Source organism: Plecotus auritus, assembly GCF_963455305.1.
Source record: "Plecotus auritus genome assembly, chromosome: 1".
NCBI classification, from domain to species: domain Eukaryota; kingdom Metazoa; phylum Chordata; class Mammalia; order Chiroptera; family Vespertilionidae; genus Plecotus; species Plecotus auritus.
The window spans coordinates 166073965-166087614 of record NC_137770.1 but is presented as its reverse complement, the minus strand read 5'-3'; the positions used below and the strand labels follow the sequence as shown (position 1 = coordinate 166087614).

At 43.6% G+C, this 13650-nt stretch overlaps 1 protein-coding gene across 4 annotated transcripts in view; it reads right to left on the bottom strand.

Moving 5' to 3' along the window:
* DIP2C (disco interacting protein 2 homolog C) overlaps positions 1-13650 on the bottom strand; it is a 421423-nt gene that overhangs the window by 27408 nt on the left and 380365 nt on the right. The window lies entirely within an intron of this gene.

Sequence of the window (13650 nt, the reverse complement as noted above, 5' to 3'; positions counted from 1 at the left end):
TCCTTTCCTTTCCTTTCCTTTCCTTTCCTTTCCTTTCCTTTCCTTTCCTCTCCTCCTTTCCTTCCTTCCTTTCCTCCTTTCCTTTCCTTTCCTTTCCTTTCCTCTCCTCTCCTCCTTTCCTTTCCTTTCCTTTCCTTCTTTCCTTTCCTCTCCTTTCCTTCTTTCCTTTCCTCATTTCCTTTCCTTTCCTCCTTTCCTTTCCTTCTCTCCCCTCCCCTCCCCTCTCCCTTCCCCTCTCCCCTCCCCTCCCCTCCCCTCCCCTCCCCTCCCCTCTCCTCTCCTCTCCTCTCCTTTCCTTTTCCTTTTCCTTTCCTTTCCTCCCTTCCCATATAAGGTTCAGTGGTATTACTGGGTAGTTCAATTTCCTGGTACCTTTTTAAAGTTTCTTTTCTTTTCAGAGAGAAGGAGTATGAATTATAAAGGTGAGTGTTCCTCACTGAAACAGTTCCAAGTTTCCTATCACAGTAATGAAGGGAACCTGGAAGCTTTTACATCTAAACTTCTCACCTACAAGATTAGGTACAAGAAAGAGGCCAAAGGATGTCTGCAGCATGAAGGGACCAAACACCAGGACACCAGGCTCACAGGTGATCTACTCAGCATCCTGTGCCAGCCCTCATGGCTGCTGACCCAAAGACACCTCCTTCCGTTTTCTTTTCACCTTCCGTGATTTTGGTACCCATCTCTACCCCTATTAAATTACCATACTGGCATGGTGGTAAAACTCCAGAAAGCAACAATTCAGGCAAACTCCTTTGATACAATCTGTTTTTTCCAGAAATGCAGGAGGGGTGCAAGTCATCCCGTGGCCCCTGGACTGACGCAGCTACTGTCTGTACGGCCCCACTGAGCCCTCTCCCTACAGTCACAGTACCAGGTGGACTCCAGAGGTGACAAGAGCAGCAATACAACAGGAGTCTTAACTTGGTGATAAACACAGCCAGATGGAGAAACTACCACCACTCAACTTGGAGGTGGGTCTATAAAAAAACCAATGGTTCCAGAGGTAAAATGATGATCTGACCCTCTCTCTGTTCCTCCCTTTGTGACAGTTAACTACAGTGACTGCTTTCTCTCAGCACCTTTATGTTTAGGAAACGGGCAGGCCTCAAAGATGGAGAACAGGGCCAGCGAAGGTGCATGCACTTGGAAGGCAAGGAGGGCTTTTACTGGATCTCTTCATGATAAATGCAGTGGTTTAAATAGTGTCCTTTGTGATTCCTCGAGCTCTAAATATTAACTGGAACAAAAGTCAATATTCTCTCTATATTATCTAATTCATAACTTTCGTTATAATGGCTCAGGTTGTATCTTGAAAAAATACACGTTTAGGAACTAATTTCCTAACTTCCAGATGTGTAGAGGACACCCACACAGCCACTGGAGCAAGACCATCTACTCCATTGTCAAGGGCACATGGAGAAGGAGACAGGGAGTTAACATGTAGGTGTTTCCAAATTTCAAAAACCCCAAGATACAAGAAAGATCGCAAGATACATATTAAGAGTGCTTATTTAGCAAAATCTTTGCTAAAGAACGCAAGCCAGGTTTTCTTTAAATGAGGAGATCACTAATGCATAGAACTGCTGCCAAGTACTTAAAGATTATCAAATACTTGAAGAAAGGATCGGAAGGAAAGTAAAGACAAAGAAAATGAGTAACAGCCCATGGAAGAAAAACAAATGGTCAATAAATACATTGATATTTTTTTTTAGAGAATGGAAGGGAGGAGGAGGAAAGAAGTGAGAGAAAGAAGGAGGGAAAGAGGGAGAGAGAGAGACATCGATGTGAGAGAGAGAGAGATATCAATTGGATGCCTCCTGAACGCATCCCCACCAGGGATTGAACCCACAACCCAGGTATGTGCCCTGATCGGGAATCAAACCCACAACCTTCTTGATATACTGTATAGGACAACACTCCAACCAACTGAGCCAGAGTTGTATCTTTATTTTTAAATTCAGTTTGTTGAAAAAAAAAAAAAAGATAAACTCAGTTTGTTGTAGACTATGTATAGTTGGGTATTGCTTTTTAAAATCCAACCTCATGGAGTGGATTACTGATGTATCTTTTGTAATTTTTAAAAATTCATTCCACCTATTTTTCCTCCTTTTATTTCAGTCTTCTTTTGTATTGAATATATTTTAATAGGTCCATTTTATGTCCTCTGTAGGTGTGTTAGCTTTAATTTTTAAAGAAGTTTAAGTTAAGTGGTTATTATGACATATATCGATTTATCACAGTCTATATGGTATAAGAACCTTACAATAGTATAGATAGTATACTTCTACTTCTCCCCTCTCAACCTCTGGGAAGTTTTCATACAGTTGACTTTTACACGTTATAAATCCCACAATATATTCCAGATTTTATGAAAGTAGTCCACTACCTTCTAAAGAGATTTAAATAGCAAGAAAAAAATATTGCAAGTTGACCTATGCAGTTGCCATTTCCAGCATTACTTGTGCAGACCTAGATTTCAATTTAGTATCATTGCCCTTTTGCCTAAAGGATTTCTGTTCATATTTCTCACTGTGTGGGTCTGCTGGCAGTAAATTCACAGCGTTTGTGAAGCTAAAAAGTTTTTATTTAGCCTTTGCCCTTCAAAAATATTTCCCCTGAATATAAAGTTCTAGGTTGCAAATATTCTTCTCTCAGTATTTAAAGAAAGTTCTCTGCTTGCTTCTTTCTTAGATCTTTTGTGATAAAGAACTTTAAGTCATCCTTATCTTTGTTCCTGTATAACTTGATTTTTTTCCTGGCTGTTTTTAAGACTTTCCTTGTATCATTTGTTTTGAGCAATTTAATTGATCAGTTTTCTTCATGTTATATTAGAGGTAGCTGAGCTCTGGGATTTGTAGGTTTACAGTTTGATCAAATTTAAATATTTCTTCATGTACTTTTTCTGAAACCCCCTTGTTCCTTTTTTTTGGGGGGGGGGACTCCAATTATATGTATATTAAGTCTCTTGTGGTTTTCCATTTCCTAAAATTATTTTTCTGTTTTATTTTAGAAAGTTTCTATTGCTATATGTTCAAGTTCACTAATCTTTTCTTCTGTTGTTGATTTCATCTGTTTTATTTTTCATCTCACATATTATAGTTTTCACTTCTAGAAGTTTAATTTCAGCTTTTTTCCTTTTCAACATTCTATGTTTCTTCTTAACTTTTGAATATTTGAAATATGGTTATAATAACTCTTTTATTGTCTTTGGACCTAAAATCCCTATCTGTGTCAGTTTTGTTCAGTTTTGATTGGTATGTACCGGCTTCTTGGTATGCCTGGTAATTTTTGATAGGATGTCAGGCATTGTAATTTGACTTTGTTGGGTGCTGGATATATTTGCATTCCTATAAATTCTTTAAAAATGTCTTATTTATTGGTTTTAGAGAGAGAAAGGAAGGGAAGGATGGAGGGAGAGAGAGAAGAAGGGAAAGGGAGGAAAGGAGAGAGGAAAGGGAGGGAGGGAGGAAGGAAGGGAGAGAGAGATTTGTTATTCCATTTATTTATGCATTCATTGGTTGATTCTTTTTTTTGGGGGGGGGGTTCTGGTTACCTCACAATTTCTTTTTTGTTTATTATTTTTATTATTTTTTTACATGTGTCCATTACCCCCTACCCCCCACTCAGGCCCCACACCCCTGTTGTCTGTGTCCATTGATGAGGCTCATATGCATGCACACAAGTCCCTTGGTTGATCTCTCCCACTTACTCCCACCGACCCCCTCCTTCCCTGAGGTATGAGGTTCTGATCGACGTTTCTCAGTCTCTGGATCTGTTCTTGTTCATCAGTCTATGCCGTTCATTATATTCCACAAATGAGTGAGATCATGTGATATTTATCTTTTTCTGCCTGGCTTATTTCACTTAGCATAATGCTCTCCATCTCCATCCATGTTGTTGCAAATGGTAGGAACTCCTTCTTTTTTACCGCAGCATAGTATTCCATTGTGTAGATGTACCACAGTTTTTTAATCCACTCATCTGCTGATGGGCATTTAGGCTGTTTCCAAATCTTAGCTATGGTGAATTGTGCTGCTATGAACATAGGGGTGCATATATCCTTTCTGACTGGTGTTTCTAGTTTCTTGGGATATATTCCTAGAAGTGGAATCACTGGGTCAAATGGGAGTTGCATTTTTAGTTTTTTGAGGAAACTCCATACTGTTCTCCACAGTGGCTGCACCAGTCTGCATTCCCACCAGCAGTGCAGGAGGGTTCCTTTTTCTCCACATCCTCACCAGCACTTGTCATTTGTTAATTTGTTGGTGATAGCCATTCTGACTGGTGGAAGATGGTACCGCATTGTTGTTTTGATTTGCATCTCTGATGATTAGTGACTTTGAGCATGTTTTCATATGTCTCTTGGCCTTCCTTCTGTCTTCTTTCGAAAAGTGTCTATTTAGATCAGTTGCCCATTTTTTGATTGGGTTGTTTATCTTCTTTTTGTTAAGTTGTATGAGTTCTCTCTAAATGTTGGAGATTAAACCCTTATCTTTGATATCATTGGCAAATATGTTCTTCCATGCAGTGGGCTTTCTTGTTGTTTTATTGATGCTTTCCTTTGCTGTGCAAAAGCATTTTATTTTGATGTAGTCCCATGTTTATTTTCTCTTTAGTTTCCATTGCCCTAGGAGCAGTATCAGTGAAGAAGTTCCTTCGGCATATGTCTGAGATTTTTCTGCCTGTGGATTCCTCTAGTATTTTGATGGTTTCCCGTCTTATGTTTAAGTCCTTTATCCATTTTGAGTTTATTTTTGTGTATGGTGTAAGCTGGTGATGTAGTTTCATTTTTTGGCATGTGTCTGTCCAATTTTCCCAACACCATTTGTTGAAGAGACTGTCTTGACTCCATTGTATGTTCCTGCCTCCTTTGTCAAATATTAATTGGGCATAGTGATTTGGGTCAATTTCTGGGTTCTCTATTCTATTCCATTGATCTATATGTCTGTTCTTGTGCCAGTACCAGGCTGTTTTAAGAACAGTGGCTTTGTAATACAGCTTGATATCTGGTATTGAGATCCCCCCAACTTTGTTCTTCTTTCTCAGGATTGCTTCAGCTATTCGGGGTCTTTTTTTATTCCAGATGAATTTTTTGAAGTTTCGTTCTAGGTCTGTGAAATATGCCGTTGGTATTTTAATGGGAAGTGCATTGAATGTATAGATTGCTTTGGGTAGTATGGATATTTTGATGATGTTTATTCTACCAATCCATGAACATGGTATGTTCTTCCATCTGTTTATGTCTTCCTCTATCTCTTTTTTTCAGTGTCATGTAGTTTTCCACGTATAGGTCTTTTACCTCCTTAGTTAAGTATATTCCTAGGCATCTTAATTTTTTTGGTGCGATGGTAAATGGGATTGCTTTTTTAGTATCTCTTTCTGTAAGTTCATTATTGGTGTATAGAAATGCCATAGATTTCTTGGCGTTAATTTTGTATTCTGCTACACTGCCGAATTCATTTATTAAGTCTATTAGTTTTTTTTTTTTAATATATTTTATTGATTTTTTTTTTTTACAGAGAGGAAGGAAGAGGGATAGATAGTCAGAAACATCGATGAGAGAGAAACATCGATCAGCTGCCTCCTGCACACCTCCTACTGGGGATGTGCCCGCAACCAAGTTACATGCCCTTGACCGGAATCGAACCTGGGACCTTTCAGTCCACAGGCTGACGCTCTATCCACTGAGCCAAACCAGTTTTGGCGAGTCTATTAGTTTTTTGATGGAGTCTTTAGGGTTTTCTATGTACAGTATCATGTCATCTGCGAATAAGGACAGTTTTACTTCTTCTTTTCCAATTTGGATGCCTTTTATTACTTCTTCTTGTCTGATCACAATGGCTAGTACTTCCAGCACTATGTTGAATAGGAGTGGTGAGAGTGGGCATCCCTGTCTTGTTCCTGTTCTTAGGGGAAATGGTTTTAGTTTTTGCCCATTGAGTTGATGTTGGCTGTAGGTTTGTCATATATGGCTTTTATTATGTTGAGGTATGATCCTTCTATTCCCACCTTGCTGAGAGTTTTTATCAAGAAAGTGTGTTGGATTTTGTCAAATGCTTTTTCTGCATCAATTGATATGACTATATGATTTTTATCTCTCAATTTGTTTATGTGATGTATCACGTTTATTGATTTGCGAATATTGTACCATCCTTGCATCCCCGGGATAAATCCTACTTGGTCATGGTGTATGATCTTTCTGATGTACTGCTGGATTCGATTTGCCAGAATTTCGTTGAGGATTTTGGCATCTATGCTCATGAGGGATATTGACCTGTAATTCTCTTCCATTGTGTTATCTTTATCTGGTTTTGGTATTAGGGTGATGCTGGCTTCATAGGAGGAGCTTGGAAGTGTTCCTTCCTCTTGAATTTTCTGGAATAGTCTGAGGAGGATAGGTTTTAGTTCTTCCTTGAATGTTTGGTAAAACTCCCCTGTGAAGCCGTCTGGCCCCGGGCTTTTGTTTGCTGGAAGCCTTTTGATGACTGCTTCAATTTCTTCCATAGTTATTGGCCTATTGAGATTTTTAGTATCTTCCTAAGTTTTGGAATGTTGTATTTTTCTAGGAATGTGTCCATTTCCTCCAGGTTGTCTAGTTTGTTAGAATAGAGTTGTTCATAGTATTTTTTAACAATCCTTTGTATTTCTGTGGGGTCTGTTGTTATTTCGCCTCTTTCATTTCTGATTTTATTTGGGTCCTCTCTCTTTGCTTCTTGGTGAGCCTGGCTAGAGGTTCATCAATCTTGTTTATCCTTTCGAAGAACCAGCTCTTGGTTTTGTTGATCTTTTGTATTGTTTTTTTTTTTGGTCTCTATGTCATTCATTTCTGCTCTGATCTTTATTATTTCCTTCCTTCTGCTGTGGGCTCTTCTTGTTGCTCTGTTTCTAATTCTTTGAGTTGTTGAGTTAGATGATTTATTACCATTTTTTCTTGTTTTTTTTGAGGTAGGCCTGTAGAGCTATAAACTTACCTCTCAGGACTGCTTTCATTGTGTCCCATAGGATTTGCAATGTTGTGTTTCTATTGTCATTAGTCTCCAGGATGTTTTTAATTTCTTCTTTGATCTCATTGATAACCCAATCATTGTTTAGTAGCATGCTATTCAGCTTACAAGTGTTTGAATTTTTTGGAATGTTTTTATTGTAGTTTATTTCTAATATTATGCCACTGTAGTCTGAGAAAATGCTTGATATGATTTCAATCTTTTTGAATTTGGGGAGACTTTGCTTGTGACCCAATATGTGGTCTATTTTTGAAAATGTCCCATGTGCACTTGAGAAGAACGTATATTCCGTGGCTTTGGGGTGAAATGCTCTGAAGATGTCAATTAGGTCCATCTGACCTAGTGTGTCATTTAGAATTGCTGTTTCTTTGCTGATTTTTTGTCTAGAGGATTTATCCAGTGATGTCAGTGGTGTATTAAAGTCTCCTACTATGATTGTATTGTTATCGATCTCTCCCTTGATATCTTCCAGGAGATTTTTTATGTATTTGGGTGCTCCTGCATTGGGTGCATATATGTTTACCAGAGTTATATCTTCTCGTTGAATTGCTCCCTTTAGTATTATGTATTGGCCTTCCTTATCTCTTATTATGGCCTTCACTTTGAGGTCTATTTTATCAGATATAAGTATCGCAACCCCAGCTTTTTTCTCATTTCCATTTGCCTGAAAAATGTTTTTCCATCCCTTCGCTCTCAGTCTGTGTGAATCCTTTGCTCTGAGATGGGTCTCTTGTAGACAGCAAATATATGGGTCATGTTTTCTTATGCATTCAGCTACCCTATGTCTTTTGATTGGTGCATTTAATCCATTTACGTTTAATGTTATTATTGACAAGTACATGTTTGTTGTCATATTTTTCCTTAGTGTTTGTGTTTCTTCTTGCCTTTCTCTTTCTTCTTTTTACAGCAGTCCCTTTAGCATTTCTTGCATTGCTGGCTTGGTAGTAATAAACTTTCTTAGCCCTTTTTTGTCTGTGAAGCTCCTGATTCCACCTTCAATTTTGAATGATAGCCTTGCTGGGTATAGTATTCTTGGATTCAGTCCCTTGCTTTGCATCACTTTGTATATTTCATTCCATTCCCTTCTGGCCTGGTGTGTTTCTGTTGAGAAATCAGTTGATATTCTAATAGGAGATCCCTTGTAAGCAACTTTCTGTCTCTCTTTGGCAGCCATTAAGATTCTTACTTTGTCGTTGGTGTTTGCCAGTTTAATTATGATGTGTCTTGGTGTCGGTCTTTTGGGGATCAACTTGTTTGGGACTCTATGTACTTCTTGGACTTGCATAGTTTTTTTCTTGCCAATATCAGGGAAGTTTTCTGTCATTATTTCTTCAAACAGGTTTTCCATTCCTTGCTTCTCTTCCTCTCCTTCTGGTATCCCTATTAAGCGAATGTTGTTTCGTTTTGTGTTGTCCCAAAGCTCCCTTAGGCTCTCCTCTTGCTTTTTAAGTCTTCTTTCCAGTTGCTGCTGTGTTTGTGTGTTTTTTCCTACCTTGTCTTCTAATTTGCTGATGCAGTCCTCAGCCTCTTCTAGTCTACTGTTTAGGCCTTCCATTGTGTTCTTTATTGCAGGTATGTTGTTCTTCATCTCCTCTTGGTTTCTTTTCATGTTGGTGACTTTCTCATTCAGATCCTTATAGTTCTCATTGAGTTGTGTGTATTTGTCATTGAGTTGTGTGTATTTGTCGTCCATCCATTTAAACATCCTTATAACCATTACTCTGAATTCTATCTCTGATAAGCTGCTAGCCTTGAATTCATTTAACTCCCTTTCTGGTGGTTCCTCTTTTTCTTTCCTTTGGGGATTGCTTTTTTGTCTTCCCATGTTTTCCTGTAATGTTTTAATTATAGATCCAATTACTTTGCTACCCAGGTTCTTTTGGGGATGGTGCTACTGGTGTAATCTCTCAGTTCTCCTGGGCTTGTTAATCTAGTGTAGCTCCCTACTTGAGCTATTTGGGTTCTCTTGATGTAGGCCTGCGAGCTTGAGAGGCACAACTGCGGTGTCTAGAAGTCAGCCGCAAGGAGGGGAGTATCCCAATTTTTTCTGTCTTGCACCCTTAATTGAAATCACGTGTGCCCAGCAGGGACTCACAGTGGCACTCAGGAACCGTCTGTTGGGGTGATGAGGCTCAGGGGGCCCACTCTCTGGAAAAGCGTTACTGGGGTACCCAGAGTTTTGCAGTATTGGGGTGGGCAGACCCAGCTTTTGCTGTTTCACCTGTGGTGGATAGGCGCTTACTCCTAGTGGCAGCTCACAGGAGCACCCGTGGTACGTTTGCCAGCAAGGCACACTGAAGGACTCTGAAGGGCCCTGGCAGTGTAGCCGCACAACTGAAGCACCTGTGGGCCAGTATCCAGGATGAGTGAATTCAAAACTTTTACTGCTGGGGGGGAGTGTGCCCCCGCTTGTTCAAGATCGCACCCAGGGAGAGCTCACAGTGGCTCCCACTAGCGCCCTGTGGGTAGATGGGCTCAGGGTGCCTGCCTGTTGGAACTTCGCCTCTTTGGAGGTGCACTTGCCGGGTGCAGAGTTCTGATGCACTCTGAGGGGTCCTGGCACCGAGGTTGAGCCGCTGGGTGAATGTGGGCAGTTATCCAGGAAGAAGAAATTCAGAATTTCTACTGCGGGGTTGCGCGCCCTTGTCTGTGCAGAATCACACCCTAGGGGGCTTTCAGCGGCTCCCAAGCGCTGCCTAAGGAGTGGAGTGCCCTGCGCAGCTGGAAATGCGTGAATCCACCTGCGGGGCTGGATACTCGCAAATCCGGAGTTCTGCCGCTGGGGAGGGGGAGGATGCACTTACTGCTGCCAAGCGGTGCACCTTTGGAGGTGGAGGTCTCAGGGTTCGCGGGTCTGCACCTGGGGCAGCAGGATTTTGGCTGGAGTGACTGCTGGGTCGCAGGGCAGTTCCAAGGCCTGTCTGGTTGGTGGTGTTGATGAGTTCCTAAAAAAGGCTGTTCTCCCCTTCAAGATGGCGTGGGCTCCGTGCTGGAGTCCCGCCGTCTGGGGAGTGCCCACAGCAGTGGTAGTCTCCTTGTCAAGGAGAGCCTGTCTGCAAGCCCCTGCTGCTCCTGCGAGATTTAACTTTCTCTCACTCACACACACAGCATGCACATCCACACACTTTCCTTTCATACCTTCACTCACTCCCTCTCCCTCACCTCCATCCTGCCAGTCGCCATCTTTCACTCCACTGGTTGATTCTTGTATGTGCCCTGACTGGGGATGGAACCTGCAACCCTGGTATATCAGGGTGATGCGCTAACCAACTGAGCTACCACGTCAAGGCATTCCTGTAAATTCTTGAGCTTTTTCCACATCAAATTATTTGAAAAGAGCTTGATCCTCAAGGCTCTTCCTTTTTTTAAAAATTCTTTATTGTTGAAAGTATTACATATGTTGCCTTTTCCCCCATTGACCTATCCCAGCCCACTCCCACTGCCCATGTAGTGTTTCCTTTTAAGATTGGTGAGGTGGGCCCAGAGCAGTGCTCTCGTGAATGATGAGATTTTCAATCTGACTGGTAGGAAGAAGCACTACTCCCTTGAATCCTTTTGGCTAGTTCTGTTCCTGGCTTTGGTTAGTTTCTTATATAAAACTAGAGGCCTGGTGCATGAAATTCGTGCATGGGGGGGTGTCCCTCAGCCCAGCCTGCACCCTCTCCAATCTGGGGCCCTTCGAGGGATGTCCAACTGCCCGTTTAGGCCCGAAACGGGCAGTCGGACATCCCTCTCACAATCCAGGACTGCTGGCTCCCAACTGCTCACCTGCCTGCCAGCCTGATCACCCCCTAACCACTCCCCTGCCAGCCTGATTGATGCCTAACTGCTCCTCTGCCAGCCCAATTGCCCCTAACTGCCCTCCCCTGCTGGCCTGTTCACCCCTAACTGCCATCCCCTGCCAGCCTGGTCACCCCTAACTGCCCTGCCCTGCCCACCCCCAACTGCCCTCCCCTGCCGACCCGGTCACCCCTTACTGCCCACCCCTGCCAGCCTCATCGACCCTAACTGCTCTCCCCTGCTGGTCTGGTCCCCCCCAACTACCCTCCCCTGCAGTCCTGGTCCCCCCCAACAGCTCTCCCCTGCAGGCCTGGGTCCCCCCCAACTGCTCTTCCCTGCAGGCCCGGTTGCCCCCAACTTCCCTCCCCTGCAGGCCTGGTCACCTCCAACTTACCTCTCCTGCAGGCCTGGTCCCCCACAACTTCTCTCCCCTGCAGGCCTGGTCACCCCCAACTGCTCTCTCCTGCAGGCGTGGGTCCCCCCCCCCTCGCAACTGCCCTTCCCTGCAGGCTCAGTCACCCCCAACTTCCCTCCTCTGCTGGCCTGGTCACCCCTAACTGCCCTCCCCTGTAGGCTTGATTGCCCCCAACTGCCCTCCCTTGCAGGCCTGGTCCCTCCCAACTGCCCTCCCCTGCTGGCCATCTTGTGGTGGCCATCTTGTGTCCACATGGGGGCAGCCATCTTGTGTGTTGGAACGACAGTCAATTTGCATATTACTCTTTTATTAGATAGGATAGAGGCCTGGTACACAGGTGGGGGCTGGCTGGTTTGCCCTGAAGGATGTCCCAGATCAGGGTGGGGGTTCCCTAGGGGCATGGGGCGGCATGGGCAAGGGTCCTGTGGTGGTTTGCAGGCCAGCCACGCCCCCCCCCCCCCCCCCCCGGCGACCCAAGCGGAGGCCAGGGCCGGCTGGAAGCAGGTATCTGGGATTTATTTATCTTCTATAATTGAAACTTTGTAGCCTTGAGCAGAGGCCAGGGCTGGCTGGTAGCCTGGGTTGCCCCAGACAATCCAAGCTCCAAGCCCCTCCTTGAGTGGAGGCCGAGGCAGGCCAGGGCAGGTGGGAAGCTTGGCTTCCTCCATCACCCGGACAGCCCAAGCTTCCTGCTCGCTCCAGCTCCATGGCTGCCACTACCTTTGTTGGGATTTATTTATCTTCAATAATTGAAACTTTGTAGCCTTGAGCGGAGGCCAGGGCCGGCCAGGGCAGGCAGGAAGCTTGGCTTCCTCCAACGCCGGGGGCAACCCAAGCCTCCTACTTGCTCCAGCTCTGTGGCCGCCGCCATCTTAGTTGGGTTAATTTGCATACTCACTCTGATTAGCTGGTGGGCATAGTGGAGTGATGGTCAATTTGCATGTTTCTCTTTTATTAGATAGGATGATGCTTTAATCAGGGTATGCTGACTGGTGTTTACCTGGATATGTGGGGAGGGTCCTCTGTGGACACTCGGGGAGGATCTCTCTGGGACCCTGTTCTGTGAGCTGTAGCAGCCCTCAGCTCCATCTCCTCTACTCAAGGAGCACACTGGGCTCTGCCTTAGTTCGACTCCCTGCACCGTAGTTCAAACACTCTCTCAAGGCAGCAATCTAAGGAAATCACAGGTTAAGCTTGTCTCTCAAGGATCTCTGTTTTGTGCTGCCAGGGGTCCAGTGTCTTCTTTATATATTTGTCTACTCTTTGCTTGTTTCAGAAGAGAGAGCAAATCTGGTCCCTGCTGCTTCATCTTGGCTAATCAGGAATCTCTATTTCTAATACCTGTAACTTGTTTCCTCCCTCCTTATCTGTCAGATGTCTCTAGGTATAATTTGCATGCAATAAAATTTATCCTTAAGTGTAAAAGTTGATTTTGACAAGTGTATACAGTATCATAGTCAAGACGGAAAATTTTCATCACTCCAAAGTCCTGTACTGCCACTTTGCAGTAAACCGACTCATGTGCCTACAGTTTTGCCTTAGGAAACTTATATGGTATGCAGACTTCTGTGTCTGGCTTCCTTCACTCAGCAAACTGTTCCTGAGAGACTTCCACGCTGCTCCATGTAGGAGCAGTCTACTCCTTGCCATGACTAAATAGCATTCCACTGCACGAGCAGACTACTCCTGCCCTTCCAGTCTCAGTTAGTGGACTCCAAGTTGTTCCTAACCCTTGATGATTATGAACAAGGCTGCTATAAACCTGTGTAGGCCCCTGGGAGAACACAACTTTTCATCAAGTGGATAAACATCCTGAAATGGAATTGCTAAGTCACAGAGTAAGTCCATGTTTAACTGCACAAGAAACTAACACACTGCTCTCCAAAGCAGCTGTGCCAATCCAACAGCGAAGTCCAAGGCTCCCAAAACTGCCCCCATCCTCACCAGCCCTTGACATCATTAGTCTGTCTCTTCTTTTCCTAACGGTCAGTATTGCTAGAAGTTTATCAAACTTACTAATTTTGATGAAGACTCAACTTTTAACCTTCTTGATTTCCCCCATTCATCTATTTTCTATTTCATTCATTCATACATTTTTATTTTTTCTTCAAGGGTAGTGAAAACTCAACTTGTTTGCTGGGTCACTTTCACAGGGGTCAGCAAATCCTGAGCAAAAAAAAAAAAAGGCCCTTCTGTTGCTGCAATCTTCCAGGAACACAGCCCCGCCCATTCATTCACATTTCATGTTTCTGCTTCCAGCTCTGCTAGCAGAGCCAGGTCTGTGTGAAAAGACCCTGTGGTTGCAGGCCCAAGCTCTTTACTCTCTGCCCTTTCAGGGACTGCTGGTCCACAGAACGACATGAAATCACGGCTGTTTCTGTGGATGCTGCTGAGGTTAAAGAACAAAGGAGAAGCTCGGACACTTCTATTCTTGGTTCAAGGCTGAAA